Source organism: Equus caballus, chromosome 24 (assembly GCF_041296265.1).
Source record: "Equus caballus isolate H_3958 breed thoroughbred chromosome 24, TB-T2T, whole genome shotgun sequence".
Taxonomy (NCBI): Eukaryota; Metazoa; Chordata; class Mammalia; order Perissodactyla; family Equidae; genus Equus; species Equus caballus.
Genome location: NC_091707.1, coordinates 34,991,180 through 35,013,527, shown reverse-complemented (window position 1 = coordinate 35,013,527; position 22,348 = coordinate 34,991,180). Strand labels below are relative to the sequence as shown.

The window sequence follows — 22,348 nt, the reverse complement described above, 5'->3', positions numbered from 1 at the left end:
TAAGCCAGAGAGCTCCTTTCTTCTGAAAACCAGAGATTTTGTCTTGTTGGTTGGTTACAGCAGGAAGTCATCTGAAGGGCTGGACCTGCAGGACCCTGGATGCCAAGCTGTGTCCCATGGGGATGCTTTAAGGTCCTGGAGGGTGTTGCCTCTAGAAGCTGCATTTGCTCTCAGTTTTGTGTGTTGGCATTGCATAAAATAGGCCATTTATTTTTTATGTTTACCAATTTCTTGGTCCAAATAGTTTTCATTATCACAAAGGAATAAACCTTTGGTATTGAAAATTTTAAAAATGCAGATAGGCAAAAAGAAGGAATTAAACCTACCATTAACTCAACAATAAAAAATCGGTAACAACAACAAAAAAAGAAGGAAATAAAACTGAAGTAATCTCAATACTCAGAAATCAGGGCTGACTTATCTAATAGCCCCAGGAGCCACAGAGACTAGGGCCCATGAAATGTTTTAATTTTAATTTCTCTTCTAATAAGAAGAAAAAAATGACTACAGTAATGAACACATAACAATGAATCTAGCCTGGCTGGATTCATCTTTATACCAAAGCCATCATCAAATATAATTCCCCACATTTTTTTTAATGGAGGAAGAGTCCACAAGAGCAAAAGCTCCTAAGGCCAACAAAAGTCATAATGCAACCCTGGCACAAATAACCGCTTTTAATGTTTTGTTGTATATCCTTCCAGTTCCTCTGTATCCTGTATACAGAACACACATGCTTCCACATATACATGTTTACATAGTTTTTACAAAAATGTGATATTTGCTCAGTTTTATAGTATTTTTTAACAATATATTGTGCATCCCTTTCTGTGTTATCAAATGTTCTTCTAAAGTATTTTTCTTTCATGTTTTACTATTAAATATAAAAGTAACATATACGACATCATTCTTAATGGCTGCATAGTGTTCCAATGAGTGGATATATTGTAATATATTTAACTAACCTCCTATTTTTGCTGTTTCCAGGGTTTTGCTATTATAAATGACAGTAAGATGAACATTCCTCCAGCAAACTCATTAAATTCATCCACGATTATTTCCTTGCAATAAATTCCTAGATATATAATTTTGAAACTTGATACCTTATGCATATTTAACCGTGGGAGAGTATGAGTGCAACACGGGTCATTTATGATGATGCCCAGAAGACATCCCGGAGCCTTGTCTTACCATGGGCAGTGCTGCAACAGCCTCTCCTTGGGTTAGCATGGACCTCTCTGAGTGCAGATGGATCCCTGGGAGCCTGGAGAACCAGCGTGTCCTCAGGGCATGTCTCAGTGTATGGCACACGGTGGAAGCTCAGTACCTATTTGTCAAATGAACAAACGGATGACTGTATAGTCTGTGTGAATGTTAGTCCACAAACTCAGATGTTCAAGACTATTACATTTCTTTGCATTTTTAAAATCAGCTTGGGCTTATCTTACCTGTGAATTGGTCAGAAGTTAAATTTCCGTGTTTACTGGGTCTCCCCCACAGCACCCCACTTCTCCAGGTTAAACAAAGATCTTAAAACCTTAAGCACTAAAGCCTCATCTGAAATACTCTGCCGGTCTTGATCCCACTGGCCGCTCTGAAACCCCTGTGTCTCAACCACGTGTTCCCTTTAGGCCCCTGCCCCTGCTGCATCTTTTCAACTTAAAAGGCCTGTTATTTAAATTTGCCTGTTATTTTACCCTCAAAATGAGTTTATTTGGGAATAGCCAAAAAAATTGCAATTTGGATGTGCCTGCTCTGGCAAAGGATAGGCAAATACAGAAGACAAAGGAGAGGAGTTGCCTTTATTATAGAGAAAAAGAGGGAGTAGGCAGGGAAAGTTCTAAATGAAAGTCCATTGGGGGAAAGCAACAGTTCAGGGCCACACTGGCTTCTCATTGGCTGGGCTGCAATGTTTCTGATTGGCTGGGCTGTTGCCAGGTTGGGAGAGAAGTCTTCCTGCAGTAGAAAAGTAGTTGTACTTCCAGTTGGTGTAATTGATAATGTGTGATAGGACTTGAGTGCTCCCCCTACAGGCCTTCCCCACTCCAATTTAGTTAAGGTTTCTTTTACTCATTTCCACAGTCTGTGCCACGTTTGGGGCAAGAGACTCTTGGGAAGCTTTGAAGCCTTGGTGCCTGGGCGTCAACATCCCTACGTGCACCAATTGGCTATCTATCCCTTCAGATCGTGCCAGAAAGAGATGCATGGCTCCCCACTCCAGACTGGGGAATTCCTTCTTCTGCCCTTTGCTACTCTCACTCCCCTCCTGGAGTGGGACACACCTCTTCACTACATTTCCTTAGTTCTTGTCCCCTCCACCAACGAAAAGCAAGAGGCATTGACTTGAAGCTGCTTGGTTTCTGCTCTGCGAAATCCAGGAGGTAAGAAATTCCAAGGGGCCTAGCTACCTGCTTGAAATCAGAGGAAGGATGAATATAAAAGAGAAGAAACCCCAATTAGAATCTCAGATGATTCTGCTGCAAATGGAATCATGAAATGTTAACATCAAGGGTAATACCTTGAAAAAGAGAATCACGGTAGTAATTGAGCTGCCTTTGGGACATGCTGGATAGTGCTGTATCTCAGCAGTGGAGAAGAAAGGGCAGCTCTGTGGTCGTTTAAGTAAGTTCTGCACTTTGGTAACAAGTACAAATGCCACGGATGCATAGTTAGGCAAAAGAGGGTGTTTTTCCTTGCTCAATTTTTTCCTATTTCTCTCCTTCCTTAGGATTGATATTCTCCAACGCAGAGCGGATCGATGCACGTAATTCTTGCAGATTTCCTTTGGCTTTGCGCCGTGAGGGAGGGAGACAGTTGGAAACGTCGTGATTTTGAGAGGAAGCCGGTGTTTCCTGAAGCCTTTGTTTTGGGTGCGCCTTAACCGCACCTGCGTTTCTTGCAGCTTCTTACAAAGAAACTTCTTTTTTTTTTTTTGAGAGTCAAAATAGTTGAACTGAAGTTATTTTCAACCGGAGGGAAATGTTTGAAAGCTCAGCCTTTGTGAGCCCAAAGAGCATTGTTTCATCGACAGTGATTGAAACAGTCATTTCCTTTGGGAAGTCTTTGCCATTGAAGCAAACTTTGATTTTGGAAGCAAAAGTTTTGGCTTTAAAGATGGGATCCAAGTGTTACACCTTCTTCTCATAGCTCCCCGGCCATTTATCGGAGTGCTGTGATAGTAAGGTTGTTTGCATTTGAACAGAAAGACCTGCTCTGGCCAGCTGGGCTGATGCTAAGAGGCAGTATAGTTCAGTGGTGAGGAGCACATCCCTTACAGCTGGGCTGCCTGGGTTTGCCTCACTCTGCCACTTGCAAGCTGGAATCTTCGGCAAATTACATAACTGTCCTGAACTTCAGTTTCTGCCTTTATAAAATGGGGATGAAGATAGTATTTATTTCCTATGATTTTTTATAATTATTAATTAACATAATAAAAAGTACTTAAATCCAATAAGGGTTGTAGTTTAGTTAATAGTATTATATCCATGTAAATTTCCTGGTTTTGATCATTGTGCTGTTATTATGTGGGATGTTATCATTGAAAGAAGCCGGGTAAAGGGTACACAGGAATTCTATGATATTTCTGTATGTTCTTCTAGGTGAGTCTAAAAAGATTTCAAAATAAAAAGTTAAGAGGGGGCCAGCCCAGTGGCATAGCAGTTAAGTTTGTGCGCGCCACTTTGGCGGCCTGGGGTTTGCAGGTTTGTATCCTAGACGCAGACCTACACACTGCTCATCAAGCCATGCTGTGATGGCGTCCCACATACAAAGTGGAGGAGGACTGGCACAAATGTTAGCTCAAGGCCAATCTTCCTCAAGCAAAAAGAGGACGATTGGCAACAGATGTTAGCTCAGGGCCAATCTTCCTCACCAAAAAAAAAGAAGAAGAAGAAGAAAGTTAAGAGAAAGCACTTAGAGGAACTATATTTGATTGTGTGATTCTTTGAATAAGGTTTGTCTTTGATACGAGACTGTAAGCTCTCTGAAGTTAGGGACCATGACTGTTTTTACCTTCTAGCGCAGTGCCTGGCACATAGTAGGCCTTCAATAGATATTTGCTGACTGAATGAATACAGAAGAAGTTGAGATGCTGAGGGCACTGGCTTGCAGGAGCTTAAGCAACAAAAGAGAGACAAAGCAGTTCCTGCCTTTGGGGGTGAGAGGAAAGAAGTGAGAGGGCCATGCACCAGTTTTTTAGAGCCTTCAGCACACACACACACACACACACGCAAAAGCACACTCGCCCCGTGCAAATTGGGGAAGGGGTTTGAAACCACTGCCTGGGTGGACAGTATGTGGAGTAATGGCTACATGAGCAGGAGGGCGAGATGATTCCTAAAGTCAAGCAATTCAGCCGAAGCAGCTCAGAGCCAGAGGTGACCACAAGAATGTGGGATGAATCAGTATCATGGGGACCTTGAGTGGCTCAGTAAGCCCAACCAACAGTCTTCGTAAATAAACACAGACGACTGTGGGGGAGGCATAACTTCACCTCTACCCTCTTAGGGTCTACATCTGGTCCTGAGAATTAAATTGACATAAGGCAGATTAGCAGGAGAGAAGCATATAGAATTTTGCATGTACATGGGAGCCCCCATAGAAAAGTGCAGACCCAAGAAGCAGATAGGCCCAAGTGCTTATACACTAAGTTGAACAAAGAGTAGCAATTGTGGAAAAGTAACTAAAATATATGGGGAGACTAAAGGAAGATAAGAGTTATAGTAACAAGGTCTGTACAGATGTCTCTCGCCCTCCACTCCCGGATCTGGTGATGACAATGTTTCTTTCCTCCTGGTGTGGGGACGGCACCTTTCACATGGGAGTATTAACTCTTGCTTTCAGGAGAAAAGGGGAGATCAGAATGACATTCTTGCATCTGCTGTTCTTCAAGCGTCTTTAGCTCAAAATAGTCCTTATGCCCAGGTGACATATTTTGGGGTGACACATTCCACTGCCCTTCACCATCTTTTTCTGTACTCAGATGTCAAATGTAATCACAATTGTTTTAACACTGTTCTAGCACGAGGAATGCTGGACTGCTACCTGTTTTGCTAGAATATACTGGGAAACAGGGAAAGAGGGTCAAACTCAGGAATTAAGCTATGCTCCTGGCAGCATCAGAGTCACACCAAGTGAGTTATGAGCCTATGAGAATATCACAGAGTTCAAGCTGATGACACTATTTATGATTTGGAAGTATTCTAGAAATTGAGAGATCCTTTAATGTATTTATGCCTCTAAGAAATACTAAGGGTTCTTGTATGAATTAAGTTTCTATATTATACACAGAGAGTTAAATCAGACTTTTCAAATAATCCTAGGTAAAACTTAAAAGCCTTAAAAGCATTTCTAAAAGGTATTCACAATGCCTGAATTACATACTCTGTCTATACCATATATAATACAAAAAGTTTTGTTTAGAGTTTTATAAAGCCAATACTTTTGGTATTCTCTCCCCCCCCCATATACCATATTGTTTTGCAAATATTTGGTAGATTTTTTAAAGCTCTCCACTGTACACAGCATATATACTCTTACTAATCAGTTGCATTTATAAACATTCTTAGTGGAACTCTTGTAAAAGAAATATGTGTTCATTGCAACAAATGTAAAAGGTACAGAAAAGTGTAAAGAAAATAAAAATCAATCATAACTCCACCATATAACAATATTCACTGCTGACAGCTTCACATTTAACCTACGCTCAGTGATATTTTTCTGCATAAGAATGGATTTATATAATATACAGTTAATAATCTTTTCTTCCTGATTATTATCTAGAGAATTCCTATCATCAAGTACACTTGAACATCAAATCTTTAATGACTTCGTAATATGTATGTACAGGCTGTAATTTCCATTTATGTATGGGCTGTAATTTCAGCCCCTATTGTTAAGCATTTAGGGTGCGTCCACATTTTCTCTATTATATGTTACAGTTCAGTTGATATCTTTGAACACACTTCCTGGGGAAAAATTTCCAGGAGAGGAATTGCTATTACTTTCAGTTTAAAACTTGATTATATTCTAAGTTGTCTAATTTTGAAGGACATTGAAAACATGGACATACGTCTAGTTTTCCCACCTTGACTATCAACTTCTAGAACAGAAGGAAGAGGCCAAGGCTTGGATGTCCCTGTATCCTTTGCAAATCCTAGCACAGCCCTGGGTGTTAGAAATGCTTTTGGCTGCGAGTTCTAGAACACCTGCAAAAGAGGAGCTTCAATAAAAGGCCACTTAGTTCTCTCTCATCCTCAAGAAGGCTGGGTGTGGATAGTTAGGGGTTGGGGCAACAGTGCAGCAATGTCACCACAGACCCAGGCTCCTTCTCTCCTTCCACCTTCGGCAGGCTTTCTGTCCTTGGGCTTGCCATCTCACGGTGGGGAATGACTGCCTCAGCACCAGGCAAGTTATCTTCCATCCCCTCATCCAGAGAGGAGACTTATGAAACTTTCCTTCTCTTGGTGGCCAGAACTGGGTCATAAGGCTACTTCTAGCTGGAAGGGAGGCTGGGAAGATGAATCTTGGGCATTTTCATCCCCTCCCATAAGAGGAAAGCTCATGGGAGGAGGGAGTCAGGGAAAGGCTGTTGGGTGGGCCACCAGCAAGGGGGTACAGTGCCAGAGGTGAAAATATTCCTCGAGTTAGTATCCAGAGCGTCTCCTTTTTCCCCTCCTCTTAGTCTCTCATGAAGGAAAACTAGTTCTTGTGTTGTCACAATAGCTGTGGGACCCTCTGGGATAAAGTGGCTGTGACTGACAAAGATTCTCTCCTTGACCAAACTTGAGTCAGGCTCTTCTGAGCCCTCTTCTTGACTAGGCCTCAACCTCAGCTCCATCCTTGCTGGGCCTACACAGCCCATTTGTAGCACGAATCTTGCTGGGTCAGTTTGGAGAGAGTCCCCCAGCCCTTGATATCTGATCACCCTGGCTGCCTTCAGCAAGAATCCCCCACCCTTGATGTCTCCTCTTAGTAATTTTCTATCCCCTGACCCACCCCTCCCTCCAACCTGCTCATTGGCTATAAATCCCAATTTGTTCTTGTCGTATTCAGAGTTCAGCCTGATCTCTCTCCCCTGTTGCAATAGCCTTGACACCTGTGGCGATAGTCCTGAATAAAATCTTCCTTACCGTTTTAAGAAGTCTCAGAATAATTTTTACTTTAACCGTTATGATGCCATGACTACTTCTCTTCCAAGCATTTGGTGGGGCTTTCCTTGTTCCTGTGAGCGTTCTCCAGAGGAAACTCTGGCTTTATAAGAGGCCTCAGGCTGTGGCAAGTGGCATCAAGTCCTTCTCAGGGACTGAGGGGGACTTGGGTCACCTCCGGTTTTAAAGGCTCCCTATAAATTAAAAAATGAAGAGTGGAATCCTAACAGCATTCTAAAATTTGTGATTCATTTTAAATGTCTGCCTTCAGCAGATTCGCCTGTTAAATACGAAGGAAACATTGGGATAAAACTGGATGCAATGGGGGCCGGCCCGGTGGCGCAGCGGTTAAGTTCTCACGTTCCGCTTCTCGGCGGCCCTGGGTTCGCTGGTTCGGATCCCGGGTGCGGACATGGCACTGCTTGGCAGCCATGCTGTGGTAGGCGTCCCACGTATAAACTAGAGGAAGATGGGCACGGATGTTAGCTCAGAGCCAGGCTTCCTCAGCAAAAAGAGGAGGACTGGCAGTAGTTAGCTGAGGGCTAATCTTCCTCCAAAAAAAAAACAAAAAAAAAACAACTGGATGCAATGATCACTAAATTTGTGACTCATGGCGCACTGCAGCTCGGGGCACCCAGGGTGGGGACAAGCTTCAAGTTGAAGGTTGAGCATCGTCTTTGTAAAATGCAGGTCTGTGCCTCTCAGTATTTCATTTGGAGGTCTTTGCAAATCTAAATGTGTGGCGCTACATGAATGTGAGAGCGGCACACAGCCCTCCTAAGCCCCCTGTGATTGGCCCCCAGGCAAGAGCTGACCAAAAGAAGGGGAGGCCTCAGGTGCCAAAGTTTCACAATTGTTACTCACTCGTTTCTCTCTTCCTGTCTGATTTTCCCTTCCCCATCAATCTGCCCCCCACCTTTCTCTTCTGCTGAACTCTCCATTCTCTTAGGATCCCTTCTCCCCCTCCCCTTCTTTCCTTCCTTCCTTCCCCCTTTTGAAAGTCTGGTCCTCTTGGGAAGTGGAAAAGACTGGAATGTGAGATCTGTCCAGCAGCCAGCAGGGGAGAGGGAGCACCTGCAGGGTCAGCCCAGGGTCACATCTGCTGTCCAGGGAAAAGAGGAAGTGAGACTGGGGAAAGAAGAAGTGAGGCTGCGTGTGCTCCCCTCCCCCGCCCCCTCCAGGCAGACCTCCCTCCGCCTCACCGGCTCTGGTCCCTGTTGCTGGGCTGCGGTAACACTCAGAAAACACTTTGCTGGGAAGATCGGGGCTTATTTTATTATTTATTTGTTTATTTTTTAACAGGAATATAGGATTTTTTTTAAAGATTGGCATCTGAGCTAACAACTGTTGCCAATCTTCTTTTTTTTTTTTCTGCTTTAGCTCCCCAAATGCCCCCCAGTACGTAGTTGTATATTCTAGTTGTAGGTCCTTCTAGTTGTGGCATGTGGGTCACCGCGTCAGCATGGCCTGATGAGCAGTGCCATGTCTGAGCCCAGGATCCGAATTGGCAAAACCCTGGGCCACCGAAGCCGAGCGCAGTGGAACTTAACCACTGGGCCAAGGGGCTGGCCAAGGGGCCGGCCCCAGGGCATATTTTAAAAGCAACCCTACCATCTGCCATCCCTGCATCATTTTGCTCAGCATCGCTCTTTATTGAGGAGTTCCTTACAACCCAGTGTAGGATTGTTATTGTCTCCTATGGAGTGGCTACCTCCAGTGATGGTCAGGAGTTTGATTCGTCTAGACTGACAGAGAGGAGACACTGTCCTCCTGACACAGTCTGGGGAGAAATCCTGGAGCCTCCTCCGCTCTGAGTGTCTGCCCCGCTACCTGCAGCACCAACTCTTCCTCTTTTTTTTTTTTTTTTTTAAAGTTTCAGGGTCTTATGGTGCCAAGACCCTAATGGTGTCAGGGCATTTGGTTGTGGTTATTGGTCCCACAGGGCACTCCTGAGCTATCCCTCAGTCTTGTCCTCATGGCCCTGGGGAGGGTGAGGGACTGTCTGCTGCTTTGTGGCACAGGGACCTCAGAGCCCTGCTAGGACCCTCGGGGCCCTGCTAGGACCCTGTCTGCTGCCCTCTTGGGACCCATGCCCTGCTTTGTTCTCATCACTGCCCCCTCTACCACTGGCCCAGGGAAAGCTGTGACCAAACCTAATGGGTTCGCCTCGTGGTGAGTGCAGAGCTGAAAAAGCACAACCAAGGCAGAAGTGGGTGAAGAAAAGCTTTATTGCCTGCACAAGCAATGGAGAACACCTGGGATGTTACCCAACGCAGTGTCTCTCCGGGCTCAGTGCCCCTGGAGACTTCATCCACAAGAGAGCAGAGGAAACAGGTCTATTTGTAACAGCCATGTAACAACTGTGCTCTTTCAGGGCACATGTGTAGCAGGTAAACATGCCACTGTGTACACCCCCTGATCTGGAAATGGGGGCTGGGACCCTCCCAGAGGAGGAGAATTTAAGATGCTAATGAGCTTAAGGTAGCTTTAGGACGCTTGGAGCTGGAACAATTTGCAGGGGTCTTGGGGCAAGTGTGTTAATTTCTCTGCAAGGTAGCAACATCTGCAAACCGGGAACATCAGTTTCTGCAAAACAGAACATAGAGTTTCTTCTTGTTCTGAAAAACATTTGACAGGCCATGTTAGTTATGGATAAAATCCTCAGTAACCCTTTCTTTGCCTGGTTCCCCGGCCACAAAGCCTTAACTAGATTTCTTGGTCTTTCCCTATATCTTCTCTGTTCTTCCCAAGTGTTTGGACTTTGGGGATTGACAGCTGGGACTTCTCACAGGCTAGTCCCAACCTTCTTCCCTTCCACTGCTTTCTTGAGGAAAGAACATGGATCTGCTTATAAGGGGCAGAGGGCAAAAGGGGGCAAAGATCTCAAAAATGTGACCCCACTTCTGAGCACTCATCACGTGGCACAGTGCCCAGCACACAGTAAATGATGGTTAAAATGAATGAGCGGGTGAGGGAATGAATGAATGCGGGATGCCTGGCCCAGAGCTGCAGGACTGGAATTCAAATCCCAGCCCCCTGCTGACCTACCCCTGTGAGTCCCAGTGACCTCATCCATACGGGAAGGAAGGCGTTAGGTCATCTCCTGGATTCCTTCCAGCCCCCAAAACTCTAGATTTTTCCATATAGGAAAAAAGAAAGAATATTTATGCTATCATCCCTCTGAACTTGAGCAAGGAAGAAACCCTCCTGAATAACTCAAGCTCACATACACAGTTGCCTCCAAATGTCTTCTCTTTCTATCGAATGCCATCTCCCCAAAATCACCAAGACTATTGATAAGACAAGGCTGAGTTTATTTTTCCCAGGGCCTCAGCACCTCCCACAATGGGAGGGCAAATTTGGGGTATTTATTGAGACTTGGAAGCCTGGTTTAACGTGGCTCTTTCAATATGGAGGTGGTGTGTTTGATCAGAATTGGCGAGGATCACGATATAATATTGGGAAATTTTCAAAATAAGGTAATTTCCAAAGAAAGCTAAAATCATGACTCTCGTACAGATGTAAGTGAACACATGTTAGAGACTTTATTTAGCTCGTTATTAATGAGAGCTGGTAAGATGTTACAGCCAGTTCGAATGAGAAGTCAAAGAAGCACCAATTGATACGGAGCAAAGGAATGTTGAAATAAATTTACAAATAGAAGGAATCTGGCTTTTCCGTAGCGGATAGGGAGGGAAGTCAATCGAACATGCACGGGGACAGAAGTTATTTTTATGTCTATAAAGAAGAGTTGTTTGCATTGCTACCAGTTATCTATAATTTAGAGAGTTGTAAAACAGCTCAAAGGCAAAGAAAAGGACCCCACAGTATCTCGATCAGATAACCAGAAGAGAGTGGTCTAATGATACATGCTTTTCCATCCAAGCACACATTGTTTCCTACACAACATTTATAAAGTACTTAATACTTGCAGGGAGCAATCTAGTACATTGAACTGATAGTCTATTTGCAGATTTAAGACACACAGAGCTGAGCTATTTCTGTCAGTCTGATCAGTAGCATCTTGTTTACACATGCTCCAAGTAACAAAAGATATTTACAAATTGGGTTCCATCCTAAAGTTTTCCTTTGGGGAAAACAAAAGTTTCTACTGCTTTAAAAAGTTTGACAACTCTGATTCATGTCCAGCTGCTGCATTTTGTGGATGAGAAAATGAAGGCTCAGATGGGGGAAGTGACCTGCTCCAGGGCACACAGCTTGTTAAGTGATCTCTCGTTGGAAGACAGGGTTTGAGGGCCAAGAAGGCTTCCTTTTGGCATTCTTAGGTGACACAAAGAGCTCTCCTGGAAGGAAGGACTTAGGAAGCAGGCTGTGACAGATGGTTTTCATCTCTTGTGCTTTGGGAAATCTGCTACCACCCCTCTAATTGGATGTTGGGAGCTTCAAGGAAACTCGCAATCTACATGGTATCATTGTTCAGTATCCCTAATTATACCTTGGAATTTGGCTTAAATGCAGCTTAGAGGATGTTCATTAACAGTGTCGACAGGGACACTCAGCATTTAGAAAATTCTTTACAGTAATTTAAGCCCAACATTGTTCTGGTGCGTTAAGGAAGCATGTTCGCTCCCAGCTGAAGGATGACTTTGAGTTCAGAGGATGGAGCCTGGCTGCCTGCGAGTTGTTTTGCTCACGTTCCAGTTTGAATTCGAAGCTTTACAATCCTTATTTTCATCAGCTCAAGGAAGCTCCTTGCTGAATTACATTCAGGGCTTAATTCACTAAAGTCGGAGTGATCTGCCCTTGGCATGTCATAACCAGTCTCAGTTTCCTATCTTTTGGTCATCGTGTTGTCAAAAACCTCATATTCTTGTTTGCACGACCAGTTTAAAGAGAAGCTTTGTCTCCACAGACAGACCATGGTTCCATCTGGCCCTGCCACCAAGAGCCTTGTGATTCCAGATGGAAGAATCCCCACCCCTCCCCCTATTTCCAAAGTGGCCCCCACCCCAATTGTTTTATCTACAGCCAGCAACACAAAGCCTCCACAAACAGTCTCTGCGGGGTGGAAAGAGTCAGTAATGGGGGAAACAGCTCATCTTTCCTTCCACCCTTAAACCCCGTGTCATGTGAATGGAAAAACTCACACATCTGGGGGCCGGCCCGGTGGCACAGTGGTTAAGTTCGCACATTCCGCTTCTCGGAGGCCCGGGGTTTGCTGGTTCGGATCCCGGGTGCGGACATGGCACCGCTTGGCAAAAGTCATGCTGTGGTAGGCGTCCCACCTATAAAGTAGAGGAAGGTGGGCATGATGTTAGTTCAGGGCCAGTCTTCCTCAGCGAAAAGAGGAGGATTGGCAGTAGTTAGCTCAGGGCTAATCTTCCTCAAAAACAACAACAACAACAACAACAAACAAACAAAAAATGCACCCATCTGGCTGGATTGGTTGAAATGAGGGGTGCTGGAAGCAGACTTGTCTTTATCAAAGAAGACGTTAGGAAAAAGGCTATTCTTACTGCCAAAGAAAATTATAACCTTTCATTGTGACTGTAGCTATTCAAGCGTCTAAACTTTTCTTTCTCTTCAAAAGATATCTTTCAGGAACCCCAAGGATGTGGCTGGAATCTTCTGGTGGTGGTCAGTTTTCTGGATATTTCGGTCAACAATATCCTCACCCACCTGCCAATTGAGAGAAAGAGGGAGAAAAGAATAGACGGGGAGAAGGGGGAGATGTCTGAATTTGGGGAGTAAAATTTCAGCTTGCCCAAAGAGCTCCTGGAGGTATGTCCGCTCCCCCCACCCTTCCTTCTCTGCCTACTGGGGACCTCGTTTCATCACTTATTTCCTCCCCTCTCAGCTACAGGGGAGGCCAGATTTTTGGTAACGTGTTGACCATGTTGAAGTTTATCTGAGCCATTTGCTTCCAGAGAGCCTGGATGGTGGAGAGACGGCAAAGGACCACCTTGCCTTCACATACTCAGCGTTTTCTCATCCCCCCTTCACAAATGACGACTTGTCCACTCTGCTTCCCACTCCCTTGCCTTCATAAAAACCCCAGGCCATCCTTCCTTCCCTCTGAGATGTTCCTCTGCGTTAATGAATGTCCTCCCTGTTGCAATAGCCTGAATAAAATCATCTCTTTAATTATCCGGTGCATTCCTGTCGAACTGTGCTGCCCATCCCGGGAGTCTGAAATAGAGCCATAAGCAGACTTTGAGTTAAGAGGGGGAGTCACCCTGGATTGTCTTGGGAAATCTGTGGACAGGACCTAGTTAATGGACTGAAGGTAAGGATTCCTTGAGGCTCCCTGCATCCTCCTCCTGGCAATGTTTTTCACTTCGAAAACTAAGAAGCAGTTACCCTAAGAGGGAGTTTATTATATGCTTATGAAGCAAAACACAATCCACATTGTGGGTTGTGGGGGCAGGAGAGGAGGGGTGCTGTGGAACGTCCTGGTGAGGGGAGATGCCGTTTGTTCCCTTCACAAAGGCCCCTTGTTGCCTGCTCGCAGGCTGAGCTCGCTGACCACTTCCCATTCTGGCCTGCTCTCTCAAGTGCTGCTGCGGCCGGGGCGGTTGTGTGTTTAGACAGATTTGCCATTTGTTGGGGATTGTTCCCAGAGGCCCACGAGACAATGACTTTTGTTGGGGTCTGCTGGAGGAAGTTGGCTTTTCAAAATCGGGAAGCTTTTTAGGTTGTTAAATGGAAAAAGACAATGGCCTCTTTGCCCCAAGTGTCAGAGACCTGAGGAGCCAGGTCTTAAAATGCTAACTTAGAAATGCCGCTTTGAAAATATGTAGCAAAATGGTAATAGCCACAGTTCAATTAAAGAAAAACGCCACCCATAATCTCAACATCCAAACACAATATAAGAAATGTTTAGTGTTTTCATTTTCATATATTAGCTTCCAATCTCACCTTTTTTAAATTTATTTTTTATTGTGGTCATAATAGTTTGTAACATTGTGGAATTTCAGTTGTACATTATTATTTGTCAAGTACCACATAAGTGTGCCCCTTCACCTCTTGTGCCCACCCCCTATTCCCCTTCCCCCGGTAACTGTTAAACTGTCCTCTTTGTGCATAAGTTTATGTTCAACAAGTAAGTGAAATCATTTGGTGTTTGTCTTTCTCTGTCTTGCTTATTTCACTTAACATAATACCCTCAAGGTCCATCCATGTGGTTGCGAATGGGACGATTTTGTCCTTTATTAATGGCTGAGTAGTATTCCATTGTGTATATACAATACATCTTTATCCAATCATTGGTTGATGGGCACTTGGGTTGCATCCACGTCTTGGCTATTGTGAATAACACTGCAGTGAACATAGGGGTGCATAAGCCTCTTTGTATCATTAATTTCAAGTTCTTAGGATAAATACCCAGTAGTGGGATACAGTGGGATGGCTGGATCCTATGGTATTTCTATTTTTAATCTTTTGAGAACTCTCCACACTGTATTCCATAGTGGCTGCACCAGTTTGCATTCTCACCAGCAGTGTATGAGGGTCCCCTTTTCTCCACAATCTCTCCAACATTTGCTATTTTTTGTCTTGGTGATTATAGCCATTCTAACGAGTGTAAGGTGATACCTAAGTGTAGTTTTGATTTGCATTTCCCTGATGATTAGTGACGTTGAGCATGTTTTCACGTTCCTATTGGCCATCTGTATATCTTCTTTGGAAAAATATCTGTTCATATCCCCTACCCATTTTTTGATTGGATTGTTTGGTTTTTTGTTGTTGAGTTGTATGAGGTCTTTATATATTATGGAGATTAAACCCTTGTCAGATACATGATTTGCAAATATCTTCTCCCAGTTGGTTGGTTGTCTTTTCATTTTGATCCTAGTTTCCTTTGCCTTCCAGAAGCTCTTTAGTCTGATGAAGTCCCACTTGTTTATTTTTTTGATTGTTTCCCTTGTCCCAGTAGACATGGTATTTGAAAAGATCCTTTTAAGACTGATGTCAATGAGTGTACTGCCTATATTTTCTTCCAGAAGTTTTATGGTTTCAGGTCTCAGTTTGGTCTTTAGTCCATTCTGAGTCTCATTTTTGTGGATGGAGAAAGATAATGGTCAACTTTCATTCTTTTGCATGTGGCTGTCCAGTTTTCCCAGCACCATTTATTGAAGAGGCTTTCCTTTCTCCATTGTACGTTCTTGGCTCCTTTGTTGAAGATTACTTGTCTGTAGATATGGGGTTTTATTTCTGGGCTTTCAATTCTGGCCCATTGGTCTGTGTGCCTGTTTTTGTAGTACCGTGCTGTTTTGATTTCTGTAGCTTTGTAGTATATTCTGAGGTCTGGGATTGCAATACCACCAGCTTTGTTCTTGTTTCTCAGGATTGCTTTGCCTGTTAGTGGTCTTTCGTTGCCCCATATGAATTTTAAGATTCTTTGCTCTATTTCTGTGAAGAATGTCATTGGGATTCTAATTGGGATGGCGTTGAATCTATAGATAGCTTTAGGTAGAATGGACATTTTAACTATGTTTATCCTTCCAATCCATGTGCATAGAATATTCTTCCATTTCTTTATGTCGTTATGGATTTCTTTCAATAATGTCTTATAGTTTTCCTTGTATAGGTCTTTCACCTCCTTGGTTAAATTTATTCCTAGATATTTTATTCTTTTTGTTGCAGTTGTAAATGAGATTATATTCTTGAGTTCTTATTCTGTTAGTTCGTTATTGGAGTATATAAATGCCACTGATTTTTGTAAGTTGACTTTGTATCCTGCAACTTTGCTGTAGTTGTTGATTATTTCTAATAGTTTTCTGATGGATTCTTTTGGGTTTTCTATGTATAAAAGCATGTCGTCTGCAAATAGTGAGAGTTTCACTTCTTCATTGCCTATTTGGATTCCTTTTATTTCTTTCTCTTGCCTAATTGCTCTGGCCAAAACCTCTAGTACTATGTTGAATAAGAGTGGTGAGAGGGAACACCCTTGTCTTGTTCCTGTTCTCAGAGGGATGGCTTTCAGTTTATCCCTATTGAGTGTGATGTTGGCTGTGGGTTTGTCATATATGGCCTTAATTATGTTGAGGTGCTTTCCTCCTATACCCATTTTATTGAGAGTTTTTTCATGAATGGGTGTTGGATCTTTTCAAATGCTCTCTCTGCATCTACTGAGATGATCATGTGGTTTGTGTTCCTTATTTTGTTAATGTGGTATATCATGTTGATTGATTTGTGGATGCTGAACCCTCTCTGTGTCCCTGATATGAATTCCACTTGATCACGGTGTATGATCTTTTTAATGTATTGCTCTATTTGACTTGCCAATATTTTGCTGAGGATTTTTGCATCTATGTTCATCAGTGATATTGGCCTGTAATTTTCCTTCTTTTTGTTGTCCTTGCCTGGCTTTGGTATCAGGGTGATGTTGGCCTCGTAGAATGTGTTAGGCATTTTTCCATCTTCCTCAATTTTTTGGAATAGTTTGAGAAGGATAGGTAATAAATCTCCTTTGAATGTTTGGTAGAATTCTCCAGAGAAGCCATCTGGGCCTGGACCTTTATTTTTGGGGAGGTTTTTGATTACTGTTTCAATCTCTTTACTTGTGATTGGGCTATTCAGATTCTCTATTTCTTCTTGATTCAGTTTTGGGAGGTTGTAAGAGTCTAAGAATTTATCCATTTCTTCAAGATTGTCCAGTTTTTTGGCAAACAGTTTTTCATAATATTCTTTTATAATCTTTTGTATTTCTGCAGTATCTGTTGTAATTTCTCCTCTTTCATTTCTAATTTTATTTATTTGAGCCTTCTCTCTTTTTTTCTTAGTGAGTCTGGTTAAGGGTTTATCAATTTTGTTTGTCTTCTCAAAGAACCAGCTCCTTGTTTCATTGATCCTTTCTACAGTCTTTTTTGTTTCAATTTCATTTCTGTCTGCTCTAATCTTTATTATTTCCCTCCTTCTGCTGAGTTTGGGCTTTGTTTGTTCTTCTTTCTCTAATTCTGTTAGGTGTAGTTTAAGATTGCTTATTTGAGCTTTTTCTTGTTTGTTAATGTGAACTTGTGTTGCTTTAAATTTCCCTCTTGGGACTGCTTTTGCTGCATCCCATATGAGTTGGTATGGTGTGTTCTCATTCTCATTTGTCTCCAGATATTTTTTGATTTCTCCCTTTATTTCTTTGATGATCCATTCGTTGTTCAGTAGCGTGTTGTTTACTCTCCACATTTTTGTTCCTTTCCCAGATTTTTTCTTGTTATTGATTTCTAGTTTCACAGCATATGGTCAGAAAAGATACTAGGTACGATCTCAATCTCCTTAAATTTATTGAGATTTGCCTTGTTTTCCAATATATGGTCTATCCTTGAGAATATTCCACGTGCACTTGAGAAGAATGTATATTCTGCTGTTTTTGGATGGAGAGTTCTGTACATATCTATTAAGTCCATCTGGTCTAGCTTTTCATTTAATATCATTATTTCCTTGTTGACTCTTTGTCTGGATGATCTATCCATTGATGTAAGTGGGATATTGAGGTCCCCTACTATTGTTGTGTTGTTGATTTATCATTTTAGGTTTGTTAATAGTTGCTTTATGTACTTTCGTCCTCCTGTGTTGGGTGCGTATATGTTTAGAAGTGTATGTGTTCTTGGTAGAGTGTCCCTTTTGTCGTTATATACTGCCTCTCTTTGTCTCTCTTTACTTATCTTGTCTTGAAGTCTACTTTGTCTAATAGAAGTACGGCAGCACCTGCTTTTGTTTTTGTTTGCCATTAGCTTGGAGTATCGTCTTCCATCCCTTCACTCTGAGCCTGTGTTTGTCTTTGGAGCTGAGATGCATTTCTTGGAGGCAGCATATTGTTGGATCTTGTTCTTTAATCCTGCCACTCTGTGTCTTTTATTGGAGAATTCAGTCCACTTATGCTTAGAGTGATTATTGATATATGAGGGCTTAATGCTGCCATCTTATGGCTCGTTTTCCAGTTCTTCTGCATTTCCTTTGTTTCTCGTCTCATGTGTTTCAAACTACCAATTTGACTAGATAGTTTTCTATGGTGGTTTTCTTCATTTTATCCTTGTTTATCATATGTGTCTCTGTTCTAATTGTTTGTTTAGTGGTTACCATTAGGTTTGTATAAAAAATCTCACAGATGAGTTAGTCCATTTTCTGATAGACTCTCATTTCCTTAGACTATGCCGATTCTGTCCCTTTCCTCTTCCCCTTCTAAGATATTTATGTCATATCTTATTGCATCTTGTATTGTGAATTTTTGGTTAAAATGATGAGATTATTTTTATTTTATTGTTTTCCTTCTCTTTATCCTTAATGTTAAAGTTGAGTATTCACTAACCTGATGTGGTAGAGAGCTGCCATTTTCAGATTATTGCTTTCCTATTCATCTCCTTGCTCAGGGCTTTTTAGCTCTTTTCCTATTTCTTTTTTCAGGTATGAGGGGCTTCTTAAAGATTTCTTGTGGGGAGGGGCTCTTGTGGTGATGAACTCCTTTAGCTTTTGTTTATCTGGGAAAGTTTTTATTTCTCTATCATATCTGAAGGATATTTTCACTGGATAGACTATTCTTGTCTGAAAGTTCTTATCTTTCAGAATTTTGAATATATCATTCCACTCTCTCCTAGCCTATAAGATTTCTACTGAGAAATCCACTGAAAGCCTGATAGGGGTTCCTTTGTAAATTATTTTCTTCTGCCTTGCTGCCCTTAGTATTTTTTCTTTGTCATTGACTTTTGCCACTTTTAGTACTATATGCCTTGCAGTAGGTCTTTTTACATTGATGAAATTAGGAGATCTACTGGCTTTATTCACTTGTATTTCCAGCTCTTTCTCCAAGTTTGGGAAGTTCTCAGCTATTATTTCTCTGAACAAGCTTTCTGTTCCATTCTCCTTCTCGTCCCCCTCTGGGATATCTATAATCCTTAAGCTGCATTTCCTAATTGAGTCAGATATTTCTCTGAGAGTTTCTTCATTTCTTTTTAGTCTTACTTCTTTCTTCTTCTCCATTGAAGCATTTCTATATTACTATCTTCTAAATTGCTAATTCAGTCCTCCATATTGTCATCTCTGTTGTTTAGGGAATCCAGATTTTTCTTAATCTCATCCATTGTGTTTCTCATCTCCAACAATCCTGATTGGTTCTTCTTTATAGTTTCAATCTCTTTTGTGAAGAAGCTCCTGAATTCGTTGATTTGTCTTTCTGTGTTTTCTTGTAACTCATTGAGTTTTTTTATGTCAGCTATTTTGAATGCTTTGTCATTTAGGTTATGAATTTCTGTGTCTTCAGGGTTGGCTTCTGGGTACTTGTCACTTTCCTTCTGGTCTGCAGATTTAATATACTTTTTCATACTGATTTATGGAGTGGATTTTTGCCTCTGCATACTTATTATCTGGTCACAGCTTCCACCTGCCGCCACTGAATGGGGATTAGGCACTGTGTGTTCTGGGCCTGGCATGATCAGGGGCCCTCCAGCTCCAGGTGCTGACATTTTCTCTCTGTGCGATGCTTTGACTGATGGCAGATCTGGGGCACCAGGCAGAGGGGTGCTTTTTTTCATTGCACCTTGCCAGCCTCTGCTTTTCTCTCTGTGTGGAGCTCTGGGGGATTGGAGGGCTGAAGTGCTGGATGGGGGAAAAGGTGCCTTCTTACACCTGCCCACCTTTCCCAGCCCCCACGGCTCCCTCTTCTCGGTGCTCTGGGCGATCCTGGAGACCTGTGCACCCTTTCCCAGATGCTGCCTCTCTCTCCGCTTGGTGCTCTGGGCAATCACAGGGCTGGAGTGCTGGGCTGGAGGAGGGACACTCTCTTTCTCCTGTGCAATCCCAGTGTTCTCCCTGGGCCCTCACCAACTGCTCTCCTGGGGTGCTAGTTTGATGGAGACACCCGCACAACAGCTCAGTCTCCTCTATGTGTGGGACTTTCCCTTGGGCTGTGAGAAAACTCGGAGAGAAATGGTGTTCGCATGGAGGGCTGCCCTTCCCCCCTTTCCTCTCAGAGCCAGGCATGGTCCTGAGGTCACTGGCTGCCCTTGGGAAGAGAAAATCCCCCTTACCAGCTTCCGCTTCCTCTGGGGGATCCAGCCCCACCACCTTCAGACATATGGCTGCGTGGGTCTCTCAGACGTCTTTTGTGTTGTGTGAATGTCCTCAGTTGGTGTATGAATGTCCTTTTGGTTGTACTTTAGAAGGGGGAGTTCAAGGGGAGAGCTGACTCTGCCATGATGCTGATGTTACTCCCCAATCTCACATTTTTACAATTAGTGGCAGTAGTGATTTATGTCTTTTTACTCTTAACACTATGTTGTATAATCATTTTATTATTATAAAATACATGTTCTTTAATTCCATGGGGTGAGTGGAACATATTTAGTATTATTAAACCTTTCTTCTGGTATTAGACATTCGACTTGTCCCTTTTTCTTTGCTAATGTAGATAATGCTGAAGTTAACATCATTGGGTACATAGCTTTCTGTGGCTGAAGAATGAAAGATAAATAACAGTGAGCTACAAAAGGGTTAATTAAGCCCCTACAGCATCACTTCTCAGACTTTTTGGGTCAGGACCCCTTTATACTCTTAAAAGTGGTTGAGAACACTTTTGTTTATGTGAGATTTTTGATATTTGTCTTACTATATTAGAAATTATGAGAAAATTTTAAATGCTTATTAATATATTTTAAAATGACTGTAAAAACCTAGCACATGTTAACATAAGTTACATAGGTCTATGAATAATATATAATATATAATAATGACTGTATTTTCCAAAACAAAGAAATCCATGAGAATGGCATTGTTTTATGTTTTCGCAAATCTCTTTAGCATTTAGTTCATAGATTTCACAGCCACTTCTGCATTTGATCTCTTGTGATATGTTGCTTTGATTGATGTATATACAGAAAATCTGTCCTCACACAGACACATGGTTGGAAAAGGGAAGGGGACCCTTAGGGGTCCTCAGACTACACTTTGAGGACCATTGTCCTACAGTATTCCTGGCACTCTACGAGGCATTTCTCGTCTATATTTTGCACTTAGAGATTTACATGATAGTGTAAATTCAACATCCTCATTTTTGAAATCGAGGTCCTGAGAAGCAAGTCCCTCTTGGTGAAAGTCATGCAGTGGGTTTCAGGGACTCCAGTGTAGTTTGCTTCCACCAACTCCAATGCCTCCTCTCTCCTCTTGCTGGGCTTGTGTAAGGCTTGTGGGAGCACACAGCTGAATAAGGGATCCCAGACTTCAAGTCTCTCATTGGTCAAGTGATAGTCAAACTCACAAATGATTATAAGACCAAAACTAGGAAAACATCCCACTCCGTTTGTGGAAGTTATTCTCTCTCTCTGTCAGTACTACATGCACACAGAAAAGCATGCAACTTGTAACACTGCTCTGCAGAAACTGAACACACTTGTGTCATAGCTCTTTTTAAGGAGATTTCGGATGGCTTTGTCAAGAGGCAGGGTGGAATAACAGAAAAGCAAGCTGGCCTGAGAGAATTTGTAAATCTGGGTCTTCTGACCTCTTGGGCTCTCTCGTTCTTCTGTAAATGTAAGGTATGGACAACAACAACAACAAATTCCCCAAATTTTTGTCCACCCTTAACATCCGATGAGTCTGAATGTGTTTGGGTCTTTGGAGTGGTTTGTTGGAGTGCTGGTTGGGGCTTGTTTATCCATTTAAGATGGGTCGAGAGGGAGAATCGAGCAGGAAGCCTGCTATCTAGTGGTGAGCATATACATCGCTCTTTTGCTTAACCTCTCTGAGTTTTCAGAACCAGAGTCCTTTTCTCTTCACCCCCACCTTCCTTAATTACGCGGATTTTAATTGTGCCACAGTCACAATACTTAATTGTCTTAGCTACATTCTAATGAGTGAAGGGAATACACTTGTGGTTTGGCTGACCTCATGAGAGCGGAGGCCTCTTGTGTTCATAGTTAATTGCTCTAAAACTCTGCTTGCAGGCTTTGCCATGCCCTCCATGTGCACTCTAGGCATCTAACAGGAAGGCTAGATTGACAAGTGTCCATAGATCCTGTCTCTGCCTCAGACCTCAGGCTCCAGGGAGGGACGCCCAGTGGAGTTCTTTCTCGGAGCATATCTTTAATAGGGGGACTCTTGGTGCTCTCCCCCAGCCTGTTGGTTCTTGGGTATTTACTCGTGAGATGAGCTATAACAAATAACAAAACTCTGGGCAGAGGCTCTGGGCATAGAAGGGGCCAGAGTCGGGGAGCAGCACTGAGGGCTGGCTTTCAATGGAAGAAGTGGCCGGGGTG

At 42.7% G+C, this 22,348-nt stretch overlaps 1 long non-coding RNA gene across 1 annotated transcript; it reads left to right on the top strand.

The window, feature by feature from the left end:
• Positions 1–12,272: 12,272 nt before the first annotated feature.
• LOC111770467 (uncharacterized) lies at positions 12,273–13,254 on the top strand. Its single transcript, XR_002803752.2, has 3 exons — positions 12,273–12,381; positions 12,700–12,890; positions 13,037–13,254. It is a non-coding gene; the product is annotated as an uncharacterized lncRNA (long non-coding RNA).
• The last annotated feature ends 9,094 nt before the right edge of the window (positions 13,255–22,348 follow it).